Raw genomic sequence first — 25081 nt, 5'->3', positions numbered from 1 at the left:
CCTCGTAGTTCAGTTGCTGTCTTAGGAATTGGCCACTGTTCCATCACCACTGTTTTCTCGGGATCGGTTGCAACACCGGAATCAGAGATAATATGGCCAAGATACTGAATACTGTTCTGCCCAAAAGAACACTTGGATAACTTAGCAAAGAATTGAGCCTGACGAAGTGTTTCGAACACCAGACGCAGATGCTCTAAATGCTCTGCCCAAGATGAACTGTAGACCAAGATATCGTCCAGGAAGACTATCACAAACTTGCGGAGGTATTTAGCAAAAATGAGATTCATAATGCACTAAAATGTGGCTGGCGCATTCGTTAATCCAAATGGCATCACTCGGAATTGAAAGTGGCCATGATGTGTTTTAAAGGCTGTCTTTTCTTCATCCTCTGGCCTCATGCGAATTTGATGGTATCATGCGCGTAAATCTAACTTGGAGAAAAATTTAGTGCCAGCCAATTCGTCCAGCAACTCATCAACGACCGGTAGGGGAAACTTGTTCTTCAAAGTTATGGAATTCAAGCGACGATAATCAACACAAAATCGCCATGTGTCGTCCTTCTTTTTAACTAACAGCACCGGAGACGCGAACGGACTCATGCTTGTCTGAATCACCCCTCTGTCAAGCATTTCCGAGACCTGACGTTCGATCTCGTCCTTTTGCAATGGAGAGTACCGGTAGGGGAGACTGTTTGTTGGATGAGCTCCTGGTTCTAACGAGATCGAATGATCCAAGGCACGATGCGGTGGCAAAGTAGTGGGCTGATCAAAAACATCATGGTATTCCTCGAGTAAAGACTGCATATCTGATTGCACTATGTTGGGTACAGATTCTGTTGTTTGCTGTATAGGATCAATCATAGCCATGGCCCAGACCTCATTCCCCGAAATCCACTTATTTAACTGTTCCACAGACATTTCCCGGAGTGACTCTTGTGGTTTAGAAAGGACACCCTGCAGTGTAATAGATTTTCCCAAATAATTGAATGTTAATGTTTTCTGACGCCAATGGCAGATCATAGGACTGAACTGCTCTAGCCAGTCCATGCCTAATATGGCATCATAGGCCCCAAGCTCCAGGATCCTCATATCAGTTACAAATGTAGATCCTTGTGTCCACCACTGTAACCCTTGTACTTGAGCATCAGATGACAAAATTTGTCCATTTTCTACCTTAACTGAAACTATTGGGACTGACTGAATAGTGCAACCAGCACACTCTGCAAAGCTCTTATTTACAAACGTGTGTGTGCTGCCAGAGTCAATAAGCAAGAGCATCACCTGATTTCCCACCAAAGCACGAATGCGAACTGTTTCCAAAGCTTCTGTTCCCGCGAGAGCATGCACAGAAAGATGATAGCAAGTAGCGGGTATTGTTGTTTCTTCCAAGAGATCCAGGGCAACCACTGCATCATCTGATAATACTTCACCAAATTCTCCAACTTCAATAGTGAGTAGCTGACCTGATCTTTTACACGGATGCTCTTTGGAATACTTATCCCCACATTTAAAACAAAGACCATTGGCGCGCCGAAAATCACGGATCTGCCGTTCCCTGTTAAAGTCATCATTGCCCTGACGGCGAGGCAATTCTGTTCGTCCCAGAGCTGGTGTATGCACCACACTGCTACAGGTTGTGGTGGATGTTTTGTTGGAGCTGCGGGACGATTTCTGGGTCGTATGTGTTCCACTTCTTCTTCCTGAATTTTTGCCAAAGCTGCAGCGCAAGTAACACTAGTAGGAGCCTGCAATCTCACAGGTCCACGAAGCTCATCTCGTAATCCAAAGACAAACTGAGAGACAAACCAGCGAGTGCTCATGGTTGGATCCAGAGAAAGCAAATGATACATACACTCTTCAAATTGGGCCTTATATTCATTCACAGAAGTGGTTTGCCGTAACTGCTGCAACTTAGTCATCTGAACATCATACTCGTCATGCCCAAATTCAGTCACCACAGCACCCGTGAATTCATCCCAAGTGAGACGTCTATGCAAACGCTTATATGCCTGAAACCACATCGCAGCAAATCCATCCAAGTACAGAGTAGCAGTACTGACCTAGTGATGAACAGGCACTCGGTACATCTCGAAATAAGTCAAGCGCTGGTCTATCCAAAGCAGGGGCATCTCACCATGGAAACATGGAAAATCATGGCGTGGTTGACGCGGCCGGTACTCCTCCTGATCTGGTTGGGCGTGGAGGGTGGGCCGCACATCCTGCTCATGTGGTGATGATGGCGCGGTGTGAAATCCGGACGGCTGCTGTTGAGGAGTTCCAAGCAGCGGCGGATGATTATTGACGAGCAGCGGCACTCCATGGCCCTTGTCGGCAGGTGGCGGAGCGGTCTCCTGATGCAGCGCGGACGAGGATGATGGGGTTGACTTGCCGGTGTCGTGGACGCGGCGCTTGATGTGGTCCATCTCGTCGCCAAACTCCTCTACCTGTTTGCGCAGGCTGATGACCTCCTCGGAGACGGTCTTGACGCTGGTATCCGTGGCGGTGAAGCGGGTCAGGATCTCATCCAACGTCGCCTGCATCTTCTCCATTGTGCCCAACAAAATTTCCGTCTGCGCCGAGGGCTTCGTGATCTTGGACAGCGCCGTCGCGGCTCTCCTGAATCGAATCCAACCCCGCTAAGGATTTCGAGCCAATGAGCCGAAGCAAATCAAGGCACCTTTCGCAGTGGAATTTTACGGATTGATCTCGGATTGTGAGCGCGAGGGGAGCAATCACAGGCTCTGATTACCAATTGTGGTGTCCCGATCTGGAGATCTAGGGATCAGATGATAGCTTGGAGAAGGGGATGAGATATCATACGAAAGGGGATGAGATTATCAGCTGAAAAGATGAGAAGGTTCACAGGATTCAATTACAACACACCCCGAGCACCACTGCTCATCTCCTAGTTATACCACTCTACACTTACAGGTGGGACACACCCACGCGACAGCTCACAATAACTATTCATCGTCCACGTCATCATCGTTCGCCAGTCCACTCTAAGTTGTATTCCGACAGCATTTGTTTCCACAAAGATTTTTTGCCATATCGGAAACCCGAATCGGTTACGGATTCTAACCCTGATGTCAGTGCTCGGCAGCATGTTCTACAAACTGCTGATTCCATTATCTCCCCAATCTACAAACTGCCGATTCCATTCTCTTCCTAATCTACAGTGCCTTGAAGTTATATTTCTTGTTGTGATCTATCGAAGCGAGGGTCTTGGTTTTTTTTATGGAATGTGCATAAACCCAATCTATAAAGAAGTCTTACCGAGATTTAGTCAAAATTCCATTCTCTTCCTAATCGCCAAATGCAATCTATGAAGTCATTCCCTCATTGGTAACAATGATCAATCTTGGATGACTTGAAAACAAATCATGTGACCTAATTTAATAAAAACTACAATTCCTCTCGCTAACGATTCAACTCCCAAATGTTACACCATAAATAAGATAGACAACCACCAGTAATATGAACATGTCATTTCGTTTACGGCATAACTCAGCGAACAGATAAACACATATTAATTGGAACAATTGTGTGTGTCTACTTATTTTTTCCAAATCATACATCCGGTTCTGAGTCAGATTCCGACAACACTATATTATCTACGGCGATTTTCTACCCCATGGTGCACAATCTATGGAGAACTCTTAACAGGATTTTAGCCCAAATTCCTATTCTCGTCTGTTCATAATAAACACAAGCAGTGTACGAAGCCTTTCACTCAGACACAAACAGCAATTAATGTTGGCTAATTTGAAAACAACCAACCTAACTTAACAACAAACTACAATTCAACTTGTGATTCAATTCTCAAGTGTTACGACCTGAATAAGAAAGACATCACCAATAATAGGAACATGTCAATTTCTTTTACGACAAAAATATATGGTATGTAGGTAAACACACGTTTAATTGCAACCACTGTGTGTGTCCGTTGGCTTTTGCCAATCATTTATCCTATTCCGAGCCCGATTCCGTTAGGATCAGATTCCGCAAACCCGAAACGGTTACGGATTCCAACACTACTTATGTTAGTGACACGTTGTTCTATAAACTGCAGGTCAACACACTATCTACACGCGTTCCATCAAAAGACCCTCGCCTCTGTTGACCAGAACAAGAAAATGCCAAAATAGAACTTCAACCGATGGTGTGCCACATCTTGTATGGGAAATCTAGTAAATCACAGACTTCACAACCAAGATCTAAAACCACGCATCCTCGTAAGTTCTTTGTATCCCCAATCCAAGCCTGAGTAGATGAACATGCAAAGAGACAAAGACAACCCAAAAAAAAGAAAAAAAAAGAGATGAAGCCAAACTCACCGTCCTCCCGGCTGTAGAAATTCACGTAGGCATAACCAAGTGACCTGCCAGTGACGTCCCGGCAGACACGGAGGGACGCCACGGGCGCCACCTGGCAGAACAGGGCGTAGATATGCCCCTCCGCCACGCCATCATCTAGGTCGCCGACGTATAGCGAGGCCCTCGAGCCCAACGCCGGTCCAGGAGGACGCAGCATGACAGCCGGGACCAGCAACGGGCGACCTGCCATTGCGTAAGATGCTCGCCAACCAGTGGCCAGGCACGGGATCGGTCGATCGATCGATCGAGCAAGAGTGCTTGCTCAAAAGGCAACAGAATACAGTCTCGGAAGGCACAGGATGGATTCATCGAGCAGGGGTGTTTTTATAGGTGAACGCTCTTGGATGGATATGCTCTCGAGTCCTATACTCGCTTCTCATTAATTGATGCATTAATTACTTCCTTTCTTTGTGTAATGATAAGTATTGGGCATTAACTTTGGGGTCGAGGAGACGAGTGTGTTTTTGATGGAGATATCTACACGCTGGAGATTGATTTTGGGTCCACATATACTACTATAGGAATTAGTAAGTTCGATCAGTTTCCAGGGCCATATATCACTACCATTTAATGTTTGGGATACTAAACTGGATCGAGCGTAGAGTGTGTTGTGGTGTCCCGATCTGGACATCTAAGGATCAGAGGATAGCTTGGAGAAGGGGATGAGATATCAGACAAAAGGGGATGAGATTATCAGCTGAAAAGATGAGAAGGTTCACAGGATTCAATTACAACACACCCCGAGCACCACTGCTCATCTCCTAGTTATACCACTCTACACTTACAGGTGGGACACACCCACGTACAGCTCACAGTAACTATTCATCGTCCATGTCATCGTCATTCGCCGGTCCACTTGTCAGGGAGTCTAGAGCCGGCGACTCGCTGTCCGCCGAATTGGAGGAAGGCGTGACATTGCCCCCCGCTTGAGCTTGCTCATCGTCCCACAGAAGAGCTTCAGGAAATCTGCTTTTGACGACATAGTAATCCTCCCAGGTAGCACACTCTGGAGGAACATGTGCCCATTGAATGAGAACTTGAGGTGCTGCTGCATTGCCCTTGCGTACCATCCGACGATCAAGGATTGCAACAGGTACCGGTGCTACTATTGTCAAATCCGGCACGGCAGGAATATCCGTATACACAGGAGTGTAGTTTGGAGTAAATGGCTTCAATTGGGACACATGAAAGACTGGGTGTACCTGAGCTGAAACTGGTAATTGTAGTCTGTATGCGACAGCACCAATGCGCTCCAGAACAATATATGGACCGAAATACTTGTAGGATAATTTGGGATATGGACGATTGACCACTGTTTGTTGGGCATAAGGTTGGAGTTTCAGCAAAACTTGATCACCCGGTTGAAACTGACGTTCAGTCCTGTTCTTGTCAGCATAGCTCTTCATGAGTTGTTGGGCTCGTATCAGCTGAGCACGCAAAAGTTCAGTCGGTGCCTTATAGTCGATAACAACACTAGCAGCTGGCGAGTCATTGGACACGGTAAGGTTAGGCATTCCTCCAAAATTTGGGGCAATGTGATACAAAGCTTGGAATGGTGAGCATTGAAGAGCAGTATGAAAACTGGAATTGTACCAGAACTCTGCCATGGATAGCCAACGACGCCAATGACGAGGATTGTCTTGTACAGCACAACGAAGATACTGCTCCAAACATTGATTTACTCGTTCGCTCTGACCATCGGTTTGCGGATGGTAAGCGGTGCTGTAGTGGAGCTCAATACCCATGGATTGCAGCAGGTTTCTCCAAAACTTACTAGTGAAGATCTTATCACGATCAGAGATAATGGTTTTGGGAATACCATGTAGTTTCACCACAGTATCCAGGAAAACTTTGGCCACTGAAGTTGCTGTGAAAGGATGATGCAAGGGCAGAAAGTGAGCATACTTTGTTAAGCGGTCAACGACCACCAATATTGAATTTGCACCCTCTGAATTAGGAAGACCCTCGATGAAATCCATTGTCAATTCAGTCCAAGGACTGTCGGGGGTGGCAAGGGTTGCAGAAGGCCAGCTGGTTTTGTATTAGTGTGTTTTGCTTGTTGACACACTATACATTGATGGATATAATTTTCCACGGCAACCTTAAGACCTGGCCAATAATACAGCTGCTTCAATCTGTGGTATGTGGCTTGAATACCTGAATGGCCTCCCACTGCAGTATCATGGTGAGCTGCTATCAGCTTAGTTTGTAGGGCAAGATTTGCACCAATATACATTCTGCCTTTGTAAGTAATTAGGCCTTTCTTCAATGCATAACCTTTTGCATTAGGAGATTGAATTGACAATTCTTGTAATAACTGAGTGGCCACTGTGTCAGTGACATAGGAATTGGAAACCTCCTGGACCCAATCAGGTTGCAAGGTGGAATTGGCATGTGCTTCCAATAAATGGCCCACTCGAGACAAGGAATCGGCAGCACCGTTATAACTGCCCTTTCTGTACTTAATCTGAAACTGTAAACCCACGAGCTTGGCCATTGCCTTGCGTTGCAAATCAGTAGTCAAAATTTGATCCTCTAGGTTGCAGAGGCTCTTATGATCGGTGACTATCTGAAATGGGCCGCGCTGTAAATAAGGACGCCACTTATCCACAGCCATAATCACAGCAAGGAATTCTTTTTCATAGATGGACATTTTACAGTTAAGTATCCCAAGAGCCTTGCTCATGTATGCAATTGGATGCCCTTTCTGCATTAACACTGCCCCCACTCCAGTGTCACAAGCGTCAGTTTCCACGGTGAAGGGCTCGGAAAAGTTGGGCAATGCCAGGACAGGTGCCTGTGCCATAGCTTGTTTCAGAGCAAGAAATGCTTGTGTTGCTTGTTCATTCCAGTAGAAACCCTTTTTGGTCAGAAGTTGAGACAGTGGTTTAGCAATCAGACTATAATGTTTAACAAATTTACGGTAATAATCTCTTAGGCCAAGGAATCCTCGTAGTTCAGTAGCTGTCTTAGGAATTGGCCACTGTTCCATCACCACTGTTTTCTCGGGATCGGTTGCAACACCGGAATCAGAGATAATATGGCCAAGATACTGAATACTGTTCTGCCCAAAAGAACACTTGGATAACTTAGCAAAGAATTGAGCCTGACGAAGTGTTTCGAACACCAGACGCAGATGCTCTAAATGCTCTGCCCAAGATGAACTGTAGACCAAGATATCGTCCAGGAAGACTATCACAAACTTGCGGAGGTATTTAGCAAAAATGAGATTCATAATGCACTAAAATGTGGCTGGCGCATTCGTTAATCCAAATGGCATCACTCGGAATTGAAAGTGGCCATGATGTGTTTTAAAGGCTGTCTTTTCTTCATCCTCTGGCCTCATGCGAATTTGATGGTATCATGCGCGTAAATCTAACTTGGAGAAAAATTTAGTGCCAGCCAATTCGTCCAGCAACTCATCAACGACCGGTAGGGGAAACTTGTTCTTCAAAGTTATGGAATTCAAGCGACGATAATCAACACAAAATCGCCATGTGTCGTCCTTCTTTTTAACTAACAGCACCGGAGACGCGAACGGACTCATGCTTGTCTGAATCACCCCTCTGTCAAGCATTTCCGAGACCTGACGTTCGATCTCGTCCTTTTGCAATGGAGAGTACCGGTAGGGGAGACTGTTTGTTGGATGAGCTCCTGGTTCTAACGAGATCGAATGATCCAAGGCACGATGCGGTGGCAAAGTAGTGGGCTGATCAAAAACATCATGGTATTCCTCGAGTAAAGACTGCATATCTGATTGCACTATGTTGGGTACAGATTCTGTTGTTTGCTGTATAGGATCAATCATAGCCATGGCCCAGACCTCATTCCCCGAAATCCACTTATTTAACTGTTCCACAGACATTTCCCGGAGTGACTCTTGTGGTTTAGAAAGGACACCCTGCAGTGTAATAGATTTTCCCAAATAATTGAATGTTAATGTTTTCTGACGCCAATGGCAGATCATAGGACTGAACTGCTCTAGCCAGTCCATGCCTAATATGGCATCATAGGCCCCAAGCTCCAGGATCCTCATATCAGTTACAAATGTAGATCCTTGTGTCCACCACTGTAACCCTTGTACTTGAGCATCAGATGACAAAATTTGTCCATTTTCTACCTTAACTGAAACTATTGGGACTGACTGAATAGTGCAACCAGCACACTCTGCAAAGCTCTTATTTACAAACGTGTGTGTGCTGCCAGAGTCAATAAGCAAGAGCATCACCTGATTTCCCACCAAAGCACGAATGCGAACTGTTTCCAAAGCTTCTGTTCCCGCGAGAGCATGCACAGAAAGATGATAGCAAGTAGCGGGTATTGTTGTTTCTTCCAAGAGATCCAGGGCAACCACTGCATCATCTGATAATACTTCACCAAATTCTCCAACTTCAATAGTGAGTAGCTGACCTGATCTTTTACACGGATGCTCTTTGGAATACTTATCCCCACATTTAAAACAAAGACCATTGGCGCGCCGAAAATCACGGATCTGCCGTTCCCTGTTAAAGTCATCATTGCCCTGACGGCGAGGCAATTCTGTTCGTCCCAGAGCTGGTGTATGCACCACACTGCTACAGGTTGTGGTGGATGTTTTGTTGGAGCTGCGGGACGATTTCTGGGTCGTATGTGTTCCACTTCTTCTTCCTGAATTTTTGCCAAAGCTGCAGCGCAAGTAACACTAGTAGGAGCCTGCAATCTCACAGGTCCACGAAGCTCATCTCGTAATCCAAAGACAAACTGAGAGACAAACCAGCGAGTGCTCATGGTTGGATCCAGAGAAAGCAAATGATACATACACTCTTCAAATTGGGCCTTATATTCATTCACAGAAGTGGTTTGCCGTAACTGCTGCAACTTAGTCATCTGAACATCATACTCGTCATGCCCAAATTCAGTCACCACAGCACCCGTGAATTCATCCCAAGTGAGACGTCTATGCAAACGCTTATATGCCTGAAACCACATCGCAGCAAATCCATCCAAGTACAGAGTAGCAGTACTGACCTAGTGATGAACAGGCACTCGGTACATCTCGAAATAAGTCAAGCACTGGTCTATCCAAAGCAGGGGCATCTCACCATGGAAACATGGAAAATCATGGCGTGGTTGACGCGGCCGGTACTCCTCCTGATCTGGTTGGGCGTGGAGGGTGGGCCGCACATCCTGCTCATGTGGTGATGATGGCGCGGTGTGAAATCCGGACGGCTGCTGTTGAGGAGTTCCAAGCAGCGGCGGATGATTATTGACGAGCAGCGGCACTCCATGGCCCTTGTCGGCAGGTGGCGGAGCGGTCTCCTGATGCAGCGCGGACGAGGATGATGGGGTTGACTTGCCGGTGTCGTGGACGCGGCGCTTGATGTGGTCCATCTCGTCGCCAAACTCCTCTACCTGTTTGCGCAGGCTGATGACCTCCTCGGAGACGGTCTTGACGCTGGTATCCGTGGCGGTGAAGCGGGTCAGGATCTCATCCAACGTCGCCTGCATCTTCTCCATTGTGCCCAACAAAATTTCCGTCTGCGCCGAGGGCTTCGTGATCTTGGACAGCGCCGTCGCGGCTCTCCTGAATCGAATCCAACCCCGCTAAGGATTTCGAGCCAATGAGCCGAAGCAAATCAAGGCACCTTTCGCAGTGGAATTTTACGGATTGATCTCGGATTGTGAGCGCGAGGGGAGCAATCACAGGCTCTGATTACCAATTGTGGTGTCCCGATCTGGAGATCTAGGGATCAGATGATAGCTTGGAGAAGGGGATGAGATATCATACGAAAGGGGATGAGATTATCAGCTGAAAAGATGAGAAGGTTCACAGGATTCAATTACAACACACCCCGAGCACCACTGCTCATCTCCTAGTTATACCACTCTACACTTACAGGTGGGACACACCCACGCGACAGCTCACAATAACTATTCATCGTCCACGTCATCATCGTTCGCCAGTCCACTCTAAGTTGTATTCCGACAGCATTTGTTTCCACAAAGATTTTTTGCCATATCGGAAACCCGAATCGGTTACGGATTCTAACCCTGATGTCAGTGCTCGGCAGCATGTTCTACAAACTGCTGATTCCATTATCTCCCCAATCTACAAACTGCCGATTCCATTCTCTTCCTAATCTACAGTGCCTTGAAGTTATATTTCTTGTTGTGATCTATCGAAGCGAGGGTCTTGGTTTTTTTTATGGAATGTGCATAAACCCAACCTATAAAGAAGTCTTACCGAGATTTAGTCAAAATTCCATTCTCTTCCTAATCGCCAAATGCAATCTATGAAGTCATTCCCTCATTGGTAACAATGATCAATCTTGGATGACTTGAAAACAAATCATGTGACCTAATTTAATAAAAACTACAATTCCTCTCGCTAACGATTCAACTCCCAAATGTTACACCATAAATAAGATAGACAACCACCAGTAATATGAACATGTCATTTCGTTTACGGCATAACTCAGCGAACAGATAAACACATATTAATTGGAACAATTGTGTGTGTCTACTTATTTTTTCCAAATCATACATCCGGTTCTGAGTCAGATTCCGACAACACTATATTATCTACGGCGATTTTCTACCCCATGGTGCACAATCTATGGAGAACTCTTAACAGGATTTTAGCCCAAATTCCTATTCTCGTCTGTTCATAATAAACACAAGCAGTGTACGAAGCCTTTCACTCAGACACAAACAGCAATTAATGTTGGCTAATTTGAAAACAACCAACCTAACTTAACAACAAACTACAATTCAACTTGTGATTCAATTCTCAAGTGTTACGACCTGAATAAGAAAGACATCACCAATAATAGGAACATGTCAATTTCTTTTACGACAAAAATATATGGTATGTAGGTAAACACACGTTTAATTGCAACCACTGTGTGTGTCCGTTGGCTTTTGCCAATCATTTATCCTATTCCGAGCCCGATTCCGTTAGGATCAGATTCCGCAAACCCGAAACGGTTACGGATTCCAACACTACTTATGTTAGTGACACGTTGTTCTATAAACTGCAGGTCAACACACTATCTACACGCGTTCCATCAAAAGACCCTCGCCTCTGTTGACCAGAACAAGAAAATGCCAAAATAGAACTTCAACCGATGGTGTGCCACATCTTGTATGGGAAATCTAGTAAATCACAGACTTCACAACCAAGATCTAAAACCACGCATCCTCGTAAGTTCTTTGTATCCCCAATCCAAGCCTGAGTAGATGAACATGCAAAGAGACAAAGACAACCCAAAAAAAAGAAAAAAAAAGAGATGAAGCCAAACTCACCGTCCTCCCGGCTGTAGAAATTCACGTAGGCATAACCAAGTGACCTGCCAGTGACGTCCCGGCAGACACGGAGGGACGCCACGGGCGCCACCTGGCAGAACAGGGCGTAGATATGCCCCTCCGCCACGCCATCATCTAGGTCGCCGACGTATAGCGAGGCCCTCGAGCCCAACGCCGGTCCAGGAGGACGCAGCATGACAGCCGGGACCAGCAACGGGCGACCTGCCATTGCGTAAGATGCTCGCCAACCAGTGGCCAGGCACGGGATCGGTCGATCGATCGATCGAGCAAGAGTGCTTGCTCAAAAGGCAACAGAATACAGTCTCGGAAGGCACAGGATGGATTCATCGAGCAGGGGTGTTTTTATAGGTGAACGCTCTTGGATGGATATGCTCTCGAGTCCTATACTCGCTTCTCATTAATTGATGCATTAATTACTTCCTTTCTTTGTGTAATGATAAGTATTGGGCATTAACTTTGGGGTCGAGGAGACGAGTGTGTTTTTGATGGAGATATCTACACGCTGGAGATTGATTTTGGGTCCACATATACTACTATAGGAATTAGTAAGTTCGATCAGTTTCCAGGGCCATATATCACTACCATTTAATGTTTGGGATACTAAACTGGATCGAGCGTAGAGTGTGTTGTGGTGTCCCGATCTGGACATCTAAGGATCAGAGGATAGCTTGGAGAAGGGGATGAGATATCAGACAAAAGGGGATGAGATTATCAGCTGAAAAGATGAGAAGGTTCACAGGATTCAATTACAACACACCCCGAGCACCACTGCTCATCTCCTAGTTATACCACTCTACACTTACAGGTGGGACACACCCACGTACAGCTCACAGTAACTATTCATCGTCCATGTCATCGTCATTCGCCGGTCCACTTGTCAGGGAGTCTAGAGCCGGCGACTCGCTGTCCGCCGAATTGGAGGAAGGCGTGACATTGCCCCCCGCTTGAGCTTGCTCATCGTCCCACAGAAGAGCTTCAGGAAATCTGCTTTTGACGACATAGTAATCCTCCCAGGTAGCACACTCTGGAGGAACATGTGCCCATTGAATGAGAACTTGAGGTGCTGCTGCATTGCCCTTGCGTACCATCCGACGATCAAGGATTGCAACAGGTACCGGTGCTACTATTGTCAAATCCGGCACGGCAGGAATATCCGTATACACAGGAGTGTAGTTTGGAGTAAATGGCTTCAATTGGGACACATGAAAGACTGGGTGTACCTGAGCTGAAACTGGTAATTGTAGTCTGTATGCGACAGCACCAATGCGCTCCAGAACAATATATGGACCGAAATACTTGTAGGATAATTTGGGATATGGACGATTGACCACTGTTTGTTGGGCATAAGGTTGGAGTTTCAGCAAAACTTGATCACCCGGTTGAAACTGACGTTCAGTCCTGTTCTTGTCAGCATAGCTCTTCATGAGTTGTTGGGCTCGTATCAGCTGAGCACGCAAAAGTTCAGTCGGTGCCTTATAGTCGATAACAACACTAGCAGCTGGCGAGTCATTGGACACGGTAAGGTTAGGCATTCCTCCAAAATTTGGGGCAATGTGATACAAAGCTTGGAATGGTGAGCATTGAAGAGCAGTATGAAAACTGGAATTGTACCAGAACTCTGCCATGGATAGCCAACGACGCCAATGACGAGGATTGTCTTGTACAGCACAACGAAGATACTGCTCCAAACATTGATTTACTCGTTCGCTCTGACCATCGGTTTGCGGATGGTAAGCGGTGCTGTAGTGGAGCTCAATACCCATGGATTGCAGCAGGTTTCTCCAAAACTTACTAGTGAAGATCTTATCACGATCAGAGATAATGGTTTTGGGAATACCATGTAGTTTCACCACAGTATCCAGGAAAACTTTGGCCACTGAAGTTGCTGTGAAAGGATGATGCAAGGGCAGAAAGTGAGCATACTTTGTTAAGCGGTCAACGACCACCAATATTGAATTTGCACCCTCTGAATTAGGAAGACCCTCGATGAAATCCATTGTCAATTCAGTCCAAGGACTGTCGGGGGTGGCAAGGGTTGCAGAAGGCCAGCTGGTTTTGTATTAGTGTGTTTTGCTTGTTGACACACTATACATTGATGGATATAATTTTCCACGGCAACCTTAAGACCTGGCCAATAATACAGCTGCTTCAATCTGTGGTATGTGGCTTGAATACCTGAATGGCCTCCCACTGCAGTATCATGGTGAGCTGCTATCAGCTTAGTTTGTAGGGCAAGATTTGCACCAATATACATTCTGCCTTTGTAAGTAATTAGGCCTTTCTTCAATGCATAACCTTTTGCATTAGGAGATTGAATTGACAATTCTTGTAATAACTGAGTGGCCACTGTGTCAGTGACATAGGAATTGGAAACCTCCTGGACCCAATCAGGTTGCAAGGTGGAATTGGCATGTGCTTCCAATAAATGGCCCACTCGAGACAAGGAATCGGCAGCACCGTTATAACTGCCCTTTCTGTACTTAATCTGAAACTGTAAACCCACGAGCTTGGCCATTGCCTTGCGTTGCAAATCAGTAGTCAAAATTTGATCCTCTAGGTTGCAGAGGCTCTTATGATCGGTGACTATCTGAAATGGGCCGCGCTGTAAATAAGGACGCCACTTATCCACAGCCATAATCACAGCAAGGAATTCTTTTTCATAGATGGACATTTTACAGTTAAGTATCCCAAGAGCCTTGCTCATGTATGCAATTGGATGCCCTTTCTGCATTAACACTGCCCCCACTCCAGTGTCACAAGCGTCAGTTTCCACGGTGAAGGGCTCGGAAAAGTTGGGCAATGCCAGGACAGGTGCCTGTGCCATAGCTTGTTTCAGAGCAAGAAATGCTTGTGTTGCTTGTTCATTCCAGTAGAAACCCTTTTTGGTCAGAAGTTGAGACAGTGGTTTAGCAATCAGACTATAATGTTTAACAAATTTACGGTAATAATCTCTTAGGCCAAGGAATCCTCGTAGTTCAGTTGCTGTCTTAGGAATTGGCCACTGTTCCATCACCACTGTTTTCTCGGGATCGGTTGCAACACCGGAATCAGAGATAATATGGCCAAGATACTGAATACTGTTCTGCCCAAAAGAACACTTGGATAACTTAGCAAAGAATTGAGCCTGACGAAGTGTTTCGAACACCAGACGCAGATGCTCTAAATGCTCTGCCCAAGATGAACTGTAGACCAAGATATCGTCCAGGAAGACTATCACAAACTTGCGGAGGTATTTAGCAAAAATGAGATTCATAATGCACTAAAATGTGGCTGGCGCATTCGTTAATCCAAATGGCATCACTCGGAATTGAAAGTGGCCATGATGTGTTTTAAAGGCTGTCTTTTCTTCATCCTCTGGCCTCATGCGAATTTGATGGTATCATGCGCGTAAATCTAACTTGGAGAAAAATTTAGTGCCAGCCAATTCGTCCAGCAACTCATCAACGACCGGTAGGGGAAACTTGTTCTTCAAAGTTATGGAATTCAAGCGACGATAATCAACACAAAATCGCCATGTGTCGTCCTTCTTTTTAACTAACAGCACCGGAGACGCGAACGGACTCATGCTTGTCTGAATCACCCCTCTGTCAAGCATTTCCGAGACCTGACGTTCGATCTCGTCCTTTTGCAATGGAGAGTACCGGTAGGGGCGACTGTTTGTTGGATGAGCTCCTGGTTCTAACGAGATCGAATGATCCAAGGCACGATGCGGTGGCAAAGTAGTGGGCTGATCAAAAACATCATGGTATTCCTCGAGTAAAGACTGCATATCTGATTGCACTATGTTGGGTACAGATTCTGTTGTTTGCTGTATAGGATCAATCATAGCCATGGCCCAGACCTCATTCCCCGAAATCCACTTATTTAACTGTTCCACAGACATTTCCCGGAGTGACTCTTGTGGTTTAGAAAGGACACCCTGCAGTGTAATAGATTTTCCCAAATAATTGAATGTTAATGTTTTCTGACGCCAATGGCAGATCATAGGACTGAACTGCTCTAGCCAGTCCATGCCTAATATGGCATCATAGGCCCCAAGCTCCAGGACCCTCATATCAGTTACAAATGTAGATCCTTGTGTCCACCACTGTAACCCTTGTACTTGAGCATCAGATGACAAAATTTGTCCATTTTCTACCTTAACTGAAACTATTGGGACTGACTGAATAGTGCAACCAGCACACTCTGCAAAGCTCTTATTTACAAACGTGTGTGTGCTGCCAGAGTCAATAAGCAAGAGCATCACCTGATTTCCCACCAAAGCACGAATGCGAACTGTTTCCAAAGCTTCTGTTCCCGCGAGAGCATGCACAGAAAGATGATAGCAAGTAGCGGGTATTGTTGTTTCTTCCAAGAGATCCAGGGCAACCACTGCATCATCTGATAATACTTCACCAAATTCTCCAACTTCAATAGTGAGTAGCTGACCTGATCTTTTACACGGATGCTCTTTGGAATACTTATCCCCACATTTAAAACAAAGACCATTGGCGCGCCGAAAATCATGGATCTGCCGTTCCCTGTTAAAGTCATCATTGCCCTGACGGCGAGGCAATTCTGTTCGTCCCAGAGCTGGTGTATGCACCACACTGCTACAGGTTGTGGTGGATGTTTTGTTGGAGCTGCGGGACGATTTCTGGGTCGTATGTGTTCCACTTCTTCTTCCTGAATTTTTGCCAAAGCTGCAGCGCAAGTAACACTAGTAGGAGCCTGCAATCTCATAGGTCCACGAAGCTCATCTCGTAATCCAAAGACAAACTGAGAGACAAACCAGCGAGTGCTCATGGTTGGATCCAGAGAAAGCAAATGATACATACACTCTTCAAATTGGGCCTTATATTCATTCACAGAAGTGGTTTGCCGTAACTGCTGCAACTTAGTCATCTGAACATCATACTCGTCATGCCCAAATTCAGTCACCACAGCACCCGTGAATTCATCCCAAGTGAGACGTCTATGCAAACGCTTATATGCCTGAAACCACATCGCAGCAAATCCATCCAAGTACAGAGTAGCAGTACTGACCTAGTGATGAACAGGCACTCGGTACATCTCGAAATAAGTCAAGCACTGGTCTATCCAAAGCAGGGGCATCTCACCATGGAAACATGGAAAATCATGGCGTGGTTGACGCGGCCGGTACTCCTCCTGATCTGGTTGGGCGTGGAGGGTGGGCCGCACATCCTGCTCATGTGGTGATGATGGCGCGGTGTGAAATCCGGACGGCTGCTGTTGAGGAGTTCCAAGCAGCGGCGGATGATTATTGACGAGCAGCGGCACTCCATGGCCCTTGTCGGCAGGTGGCGGAGCGGTCTCCTGATGCAGCGCGGACGAGGATGATGGGGTTGACTTGCCGGTGTCGTGGACGCGGCGCTTGATGTGGTCCATCTCGTCGCCAAACTCCTCTACCTGTTTGCGCAGGCTGATGACCTCCTCGGAGACGGTCTTGACGCTGGTATCCGTGGCGGTGAAGCGGGTCAGGATCTCATCCAACGTCGCCTGCATCTTCTCCATTGTGCCCAACAAAATTTCCGTCTGCGCCGAGGGCTTCGTGATCTTGGACAGCGCCGTCGCGGCTCTCCTGAATCGAATCCAACCCCGCTAAGGATTTCGAGCCAATGAGCCGAAGCAAATCAAGGCACCTTTCGCAGTGGAATTTTACGGATTGATCTCGGATTGTGAGCGCGAGGGGAGCAATCACAGGCTCTGATTACCAATTGTGGTGTCCCGATCTGGAGATCTAGGGATCAGATGATAGCTTGGAGAAGGGGATGAGATATCATACGAAAGGGGATGAGATTATCAGCTGAAAAGATGAGAAGGTTCACAGGATTCAATTACAACACACCCCGAGCACCACTGCTCATCTCCTAGTTATACCACTCTACACTTACAGGTGGGACACACCCACGCGACAGCTCACAATAACTATTCATCGTCCACGTCATCATCGTTCGCCGGTCCACTCTAAGTTGTATTCCGACAGCATTTGTTTCCACAAAGATTTTTTGCCATATCGGAAACCCGAATCGGTTACGGATTCTAACCCTGATGTCAGTGCTCGGCAGCATGTTCTACAAACTGCTGATTCCATTATCTCCCCAATCTACAAACTGCCGATTCCATTCTCTTCCTAATCTACAGTGCCTTGAAGTTATATTTCTTGTTGTGATCTATCGAAGCGAGGGTCTTGGTTTTTTTTATGGAATGTGCATAAACCCAATCTATAAAGAAGTCTTACCGAGATTTAGTCAAAATTCCATTCTCTTCCTAATCGCCAAATGCAATCTATGAAGTCATTCCCTCATTGGTAACAATGATCAATCTTGGCTGACTTGAAAACAAATCATGTGACCTAATTTAATAAAAACTACAATTCCTCTCGCTAACGATTCAACTCCCAAATGTTACACCATAAATAAGATAGACAACCACCAGTAATATGAACATGTCATTTCGTTTACGGCATAACTCAGCGAACAGATAAACACATATTAATTGGAACAATTGTGTGTGTCTACTTATTTTTCCCAAATCATACATCCGGTTCTGAGTCGGATTCCGACAACACTATATTATCTACGGCGATTTTCTACCCCATGGTGCACAATCTATGGAGAACTCTTAACAGGATTTTAGCCCAAATTCCTATTCTCGTCTGTTCATAATAAACACAAGCAGTGTACGAAGCCTTTCACTCAGACACAAACAGCAATTAATGTTGGCTAATTTGAAAACAACCAACCTAACTTAACAACAAACTACAATTCAACTTGTGATTCAATTCTCAAGTGTTACGACCTGAATAAGAAAGACATCACCAATAATAGGAACATGTCAATTTCTTTTACGACAAAAATATATGGTATGTAGGTAAACACACGTTTAATTGCAACCACTGTGTGTGTCCGTTGGCTTTTGCCAATCATTTATCCTATTCCGAGCCCGATTCCGTTAGGATCAGATTCCGCAAACCCGAAACGGTTACGGATTCCAACACTACTTATGTTAGTGACACGTTGTTCTATAAACTGCAGGTCAACACACTATCTACACGCGTTCCATCAAAAGACCCTCGCCTCTGTTGACCAGAACAAGAAAATGCCAAAATAGAACTTCAACCGATGGTGTGCCACATCTTGTATGGGAAATCTAGTAAATCACAGACTTCACAACCAAGATCTAAAACCACGCATCCTCGTAAGTTCTTTGTATCCCCAATCCAAGCCTGAGTAGATGAACATGCAAAGAGACAAAGACAACCCAAAAAAAAAGAAAAAAAATGAGATGAAGCCAAACTCACCGTCCTCCCGGCTGTAGAAATTCACGTAGGCATAACCAAGTGACCTGCCAGTGACGTCCCGGCAGACACGGAGGGACGCCACGGGCGCCACCTGGCAGAACAGGGCGTAGATATGCCCCTCCGCCACGCCATCATCTAGGTCGCCGACGTATAGCGAGGACCTCGAGCCCAACGCCGGTCCAGGAGGACGCAGCATGACAGCCGGGACCAGCAACGGGCGACCTGCCATTGCGTAAGATGCTCGCCAACCAGTGGCCAGGCACGGGATCGGTCGATCGATCGATCGAGCAAGAGTGCTTGCTCAAAAGGCAACAGAATACAGTCTCGGAAGGCACAGGATGGATTCATCGAGCAGGGGTGTTTTTATAGGTGAACGCTCTTGGATGGATATGCTCTCGAGTCCTATACTCGCTTCTCATTAATTGATGCATTAATTACTTCCTTTCTTTGTGTAATGATAAGTATTGGGCATTAACTTTGGGGTCGAGGAGACGAGTGTGTTTTTGATGGAGATATCTACACGCTGGAGATTGATTTTGGGTCCACATATACTACTATAGGAATTAGTAAGTTCGATCAGTTTCCAGGGCCATATATCACTACCATTTAATGTTTGGGATACTAAACTGGATCGAGCGTAGAGTGTGTTGTGGTGTCCCGATCTGGACATCTAAGGATCAGAGGATAGCTTGGAGAAGGGGATGAGATATCAGACAAAAGGGGATGAGATTATCAGCTGAAAAGATGAGAAGGTTCACAGGATTCAATTACAACACACCCCGAGCACCACTGCTCATCTCCTAGTTATACCACTCTACACTTACAGGTGGGACACACCCACGTACAGCTCACAGTAACTATTCATCGTCCACGTCATCGTCGTTCGCCGGTCCACTTGTCAGGGAGTCTAGAGCCGGCGACTCGCTGTCCGCCGAATTGGAGGAAGGCGTGACATTGCCCCCCGCTTGAGCTTGCTCATCGTCCCACAGAAGAGCTTCAGGAAATCTGCTTTTGACGACATAGTAATCCTCCCAGGTAGCACACTCTGGAGGAACATGTGCCCATTGAATGAGAACTTGAGGTGCTGCTGCATTGCCCTTGCGTACCATCCGACGATCAAGGATTGCAACAGGTACCGGTGCTACTATTGTCAAATCCGGCACGGCAGGAATATCCGTATACACAGGAGTGTAGTTTGGAGTAAATGGCTTCAATTGGGACACATGAAAGACTGGGTGTACCTGAGCTGAAACTGGTAATTGTAGTCTGTATGCGACAGCACCAATGCGCTCCAGAACAATATATGGACCGAAATACTTGTAGGATAATTTGGGATATGGACGATTGACCACTGTTTGTTGGGCATAAGGTTGGAGTTTCAGCAAAACTTGATCACCCGGTTGAAACTGACGTTCAGTCCTGTTCTTGTCAGCATAGCTCTTCATGAGTTGTTGGGCTCGTATCAGCTGAGCACGCAAAAGTTCAGTCAGTGCCTTATAGTCGATAACAACACTAGCAGCTGGCGAGTCATTGGACACGGTAAGGTTAGGCATTCCTCCAAAATTTGGGGCAATGTGATACAAAGCTTGGAATGGTGAGCATTGAAGAGCAGTATGAAAACTGGAATTGTACCAGAACTCTGCCATGGATAGCCAACGACGCCAATGACGAGGATTGTCTTGTACAGCACAACGAAGATACTGCTCCAAACATTGATTTACTCGTTCGCTCTGACCATCGGTTTGCGGATGGTAAGCGGTGCTGTAGTGGAGCTCAATACCCATGGATTGCAGCAGGTTTCTCCAAAACTTACTAGTGAAGATCTTATCACGATCAGAGATAATGGTTTTGGGAATACCATGTAGTTTCACCACAGTATCCAGGAAAACTTTGGCCACTGAAGTTGCTGTGAAAGGATGATGCAAGGGCAGAAAGTGAGCATACTTTGTTAAGCGGTCAACGACCACCAATATTGAATTTGCACCCTCTGAATTAGGAAGACCCTCGATGAAATCCATTGTCAATTCAGTCCAAGGACTGTCGGGGGTGGCAAGGGATGCAGAAGGCCAGCTGGTTTTGTATTAGTGTGTTTTGCTTGTTGACACACTATACATTGATGGATATAATTTTCCACGGCAACCTTAAGACCTGGCCAATAATACAGCTGCTTCAATCTGTGGTATGTGGCTTGAATACCTGAATGGCCTCCCACTGCAGTATCATGGTGAGCTGCTATCAGCTTAGTTTGTAGGGCAAGATTTGCACCAATATACATTCTGCCTTTGTAAGTAATTAGGCCTTTCTTCAATGCATAACCTTTTGCATTAGGAGATTGAATTGACAATTCTTGTAATAACTGAGTGGCCACTGTGTCAGTGACATAGGAATTGGAAACCTCCTGGACCCAATCAGGTTGCAAGGTGGAATTGGCATGTGCTTCCAATAAATGGCCCACTCGAGACAAGGAATCGGCAGCACCGTTATAACTGCCCTTTCTGTACTTAATCTGAAACTGTAAACCCACGAGCTTGGCCATTGCCTTGCGTTGCAAATCAGTAGTCAAAATTTGATCCTCTAGGTTGCAGAGGCTCTTATGATCGGTGACTATCTGAAATGGGCCGCGCTGTAAATAAGGACGCCACTTATCCACAGCCATAATCACAGCAAGGAATTCTTTTTCATAGATGGACATTTTACAGTTAAGTATCCCAAGAGCCTTGCTCATGTATGCAATTGGATGCCCTTTCTGCATTAACACTGCCCCCACTCCAGTGTCACAAGCGTTAGTTTCCACGGTGAAGGGCTCGGAAAAGTTGGGCAATGCCAGGACAGGTGCCTGTGCCATAGCTTGTTTCAGAGCAAGAAATGCTTGTGTTGCTTGTTCATTCCAGTAGAAACCCTTTTTGGTCAGAAGTTGAGACAGTGGTTTAGCAATCAGACTATAATGTTTAACAAATTTACGGTAATAATCTGTTAGGCCAAGGAATCCTCGTAGTTCAGTTGCTGTCTTAGGAATTGGCCACTGTTCCATCACCACTGTTTTCTCGGGATCGGTTGCAACACCGGAATCAGAGATAATATGGCCAAGATACTGAATACTGTTCTGCCCAAAAGAACACTTGGATAACTTAGCAAAGAATTGAGCCTGATGAAGTGTTTCGAACACCAGACGCAGATGCTCTAAATGCTCTGCCCAAGATGAACTGTAGACCAAGATATCGTCCAGGAAGACTATCACAAACTTGCGGAGGTATTTAGCAAAAATGAGATTCATAATGCACTAAAATGTGGCTGGCGCATTCGTTAATCCAAATGGCATCACTCGGAATTGAAAGTGGCCGTGATGTGTTTTAAAGGCTGTCTTTTCTTCATCCTCTGGCCTCATGCGAATTTGATGGTATCATGCGCGTAAATCTAACTTGGAGAAAAATTTAGTGCCAGCCAATTCGTCCAGCAACTCATCAACGACCGGTAGGGGAAACTTGTTCTTCAAAGTTATGGAATTCAAGCGACGATAATCAACACAAAATCGCCATGTGTCGTCCTTCTTTTTAACTAACAGCACCGGAGACGCGAACGGACTCATGCTTGTCTGAATCACCCCTCTGTCAAGCATTTCCGAGACCTGACGTTCGATCTCGTCCTTTTGCAATGGAGAGTACCGGTAGGGGCGACTGTTTGTTGGATGAGCTCCTGGTTCTAACGAGATCGAATGATCCAAGGCACGATGCGGTGGCAAAGTAGTGGGCTGATCAAAAACATCATGGTATTCCTCGAGTAAAGACTGCATATCTGATTGCACTATGTTGGGTACAGATTCTGTTGTTTGCTGTATAGGATCAATCATAGCCATGGCCCAGACCTCATTCCCCGAAATCCACTTATTTAACTGTTCCACAGACATTTCCCGGAGTGACTCTTGTGGTTTAGAAAGGACACCCTGCAGTGTAATAGATTTTCCCAAATAATTGAATGTTAATGTTTTCTGACGCCAATGGCAGATCATAGGACTGAGCTGCTCTAGCCAGTCCATGCCTAATATGGCATCATAGGCCCCAAGCTCCAGGACCCTCATATCAGTTACAAATGTAGATCCTTGTGTCCACCACTGTAACCCTTGTACTTGAGCATCAGATGACAAAATTTGTCCATTTTCTACCTTAACTGAAACTATTGGGACTGACTGAATAGTGCAACCAGCACACTCTGCAAAGCTCTTATTTACAAACGTGTGTGTGCTGCCAGAGTCAATAAGCAAGAGCATCACCTGATTTCCCACCAAAGCACGAATGCGAACTGTTTCCAAAGCTTCTGTTCCCGCGAGAGCATGCACAGAAAGATGATAGCAAGTAGCGGGTATTGTTGTTTCTTCCAAGAGATCTAGGGCAACCACTGCATCATCTGATAATACTTCACCAAATTCTCCAACTTCAATAGTGAGTAGCTGACCTGATCTTTTACACGGATGCTCTTTGGAATACTTATCCCCACATTTAAAACAAAGACCATTGGCGCGCCGAAAATCACGGATCTGCGGTTCCCTGTTAAAGTCATCATTGCCCTGACGGTGAGGCAATTCTGTTCGTCCCAGAGCTGGTGTATGCACCACACTGCTACAGGTTGTGGTGGATGTTTTGTTGGAGCTGCGGGACGATTTCTGGGTCGTATGTGTTCCACTTCTTCTTCCTGAATTTTTGCCAAAGCTGCAGCGCAAGTAACACTAGTAGGAGCCTGCAATCTCACAGGTCCACGAAGCTCATCTCGTAATCCAAAGACAAACTGAGAGACAAACCAGCGAGTGCTCATGGTTGGATCCAGAGAAAGCAAATGATACATACACTCTTCAAATTGGGCCTTATATTCATTCACAGAAGTGGTTTGCCGTAACTGCTGCAACTTAGTCATCTGAACATCATACTCGTCATGCCCAAATTCAGTCACCACAGCACCCGTGAATTCATCCCAAGTGAGACGTCTATGCAAACGCTTATATGCCTGAAACCACATCGCAGCAAATCCATCCAAGTACAGAGTAGCAGTACTGACCTAGTGATGAACAGGCACTCGGTACATCTCGAAATAAGTCAAGCACTGGTCTATCCAAAGCAGGGGCATCTCACCATGGAAACATGGAAAATCATGGCGTGGTTGACGCGGCCGGTACTCCTCCTGATCTGGTTGGGCGTGGAGGGTGGGCCGCACATCCTGCTCATGTGGTGATGATGGCGCGGTGTGAAATCCGGACGGCTGCTGTTGAGGAGTTCCAAGCAGCGGCGGATGATTATTGACGAGCAGCGGCACTCCATGGCCCTTGTCGGCAGGTGGCGGAGCGGTCTCCTGATGCAGCGCGGACGAGGACGATGGGGTTGACTTGCCGGTGTCGTGGACGCGGCGCTTGATGTGGTCCATCTCATCGCCAAACTCCTCTACCTGTTTGCGCAGGCTGATGACCTCCTCGGAGACGGTCTTGACGCTGGTATCCGTGGCGGTGAAGCGGGTCAGGATCTCATCCAACGTCGCCTGCATCTTCTCCATTGTGCCCAACAAAATTTCCGTCTGCGCCGAGGGCTTCGTGATCTTGGACAGCGCCGTCGCGGCTCTCCTGAATCGAATCCAACCCTGCTAAGGATTTCGAGCCAATGAGCCGAAGCAAATCAAGGCACCTTTCGCAGTGGAATTTTACGGATTGATCTCGGATTGTGAGCGCGAGGGGAGCAATCACAGGCTCTGATTACCAATTGTGGTGTCCCGATCTGGAGATCTAGGGATCAGATGATAGCTTGGAGAAGGGGATGAGATATCATACGAAAGGGGATGAGATTATCAGCTGAAAAGATGAGAAGGTTCACACGATTCAATTACAACACACCCCGAGCACCACTGCTCATCTCCTAGTTATACCACTCTACACTTACAGGTGGGACACACCCACGCGACAGCTCACAATAACTATTCATCGTCCACGTCATCATCGTTCGCCGGTCCACTCTAAGTTGTATTCCGACAGCATTTGTTTCCACAAAGATTTTTTGCCATATCGGAAACCCGAATCGGTTACGGATTCTAACCCTGATGTCAGTGCTCGGCAGCATGTTCTA

At 46.2% G+C, this 25081-nt stretch overlaps 4 pseudogenes; all 4 read right to left on the bottom strand.

Annotated features, from left to right (window-relative positions):
- Window positions 1–413: 413 nt before the first annotated feature.
- Window positions 414–2548, bottom strand: LOC147978390 (uncharacterized; annotated as a pseudogene).
- Window positions 2549–7344: 4796 nt separating this feature from the next.
- Window positions 7345–10264, bottom strand: LOC147978389 (uncharacterized; annotated as a pseudogene).
- Window positions 10265–14640: 4376 nt separating this feature from the next.
- On the bottom strand, window positions 14641–17597 carry LOC147978388 (uncharacterized; annotated as a pseudogene).
- A 4786-nt stretch (window positions 17598–22383) lies between these two features.
- Window positions 22384–24784, bottom strand: LOC147978387 (uncharacterized; annotated as a pseudogene).
- Window positions 24785–25081: the final 297 nt, after the last annotated feature.

Source organism: Triticum urartu, chromosome 3A (genome assembly GCF_056163025.1).
Source record: "Triticum urartu cultivar PI428250 chromosome 3A, HENAU_Tu73, whole genome shotgun sequence".
NCBI lineage: Eukaryota > Viridiplantae > Streptophyta > Magnoliopsida > Poales > Poaceae > Triticum > Triticum urartu.
This window is presented reverse-complemented; position numbering and strand designations above follow the sequence as displayed.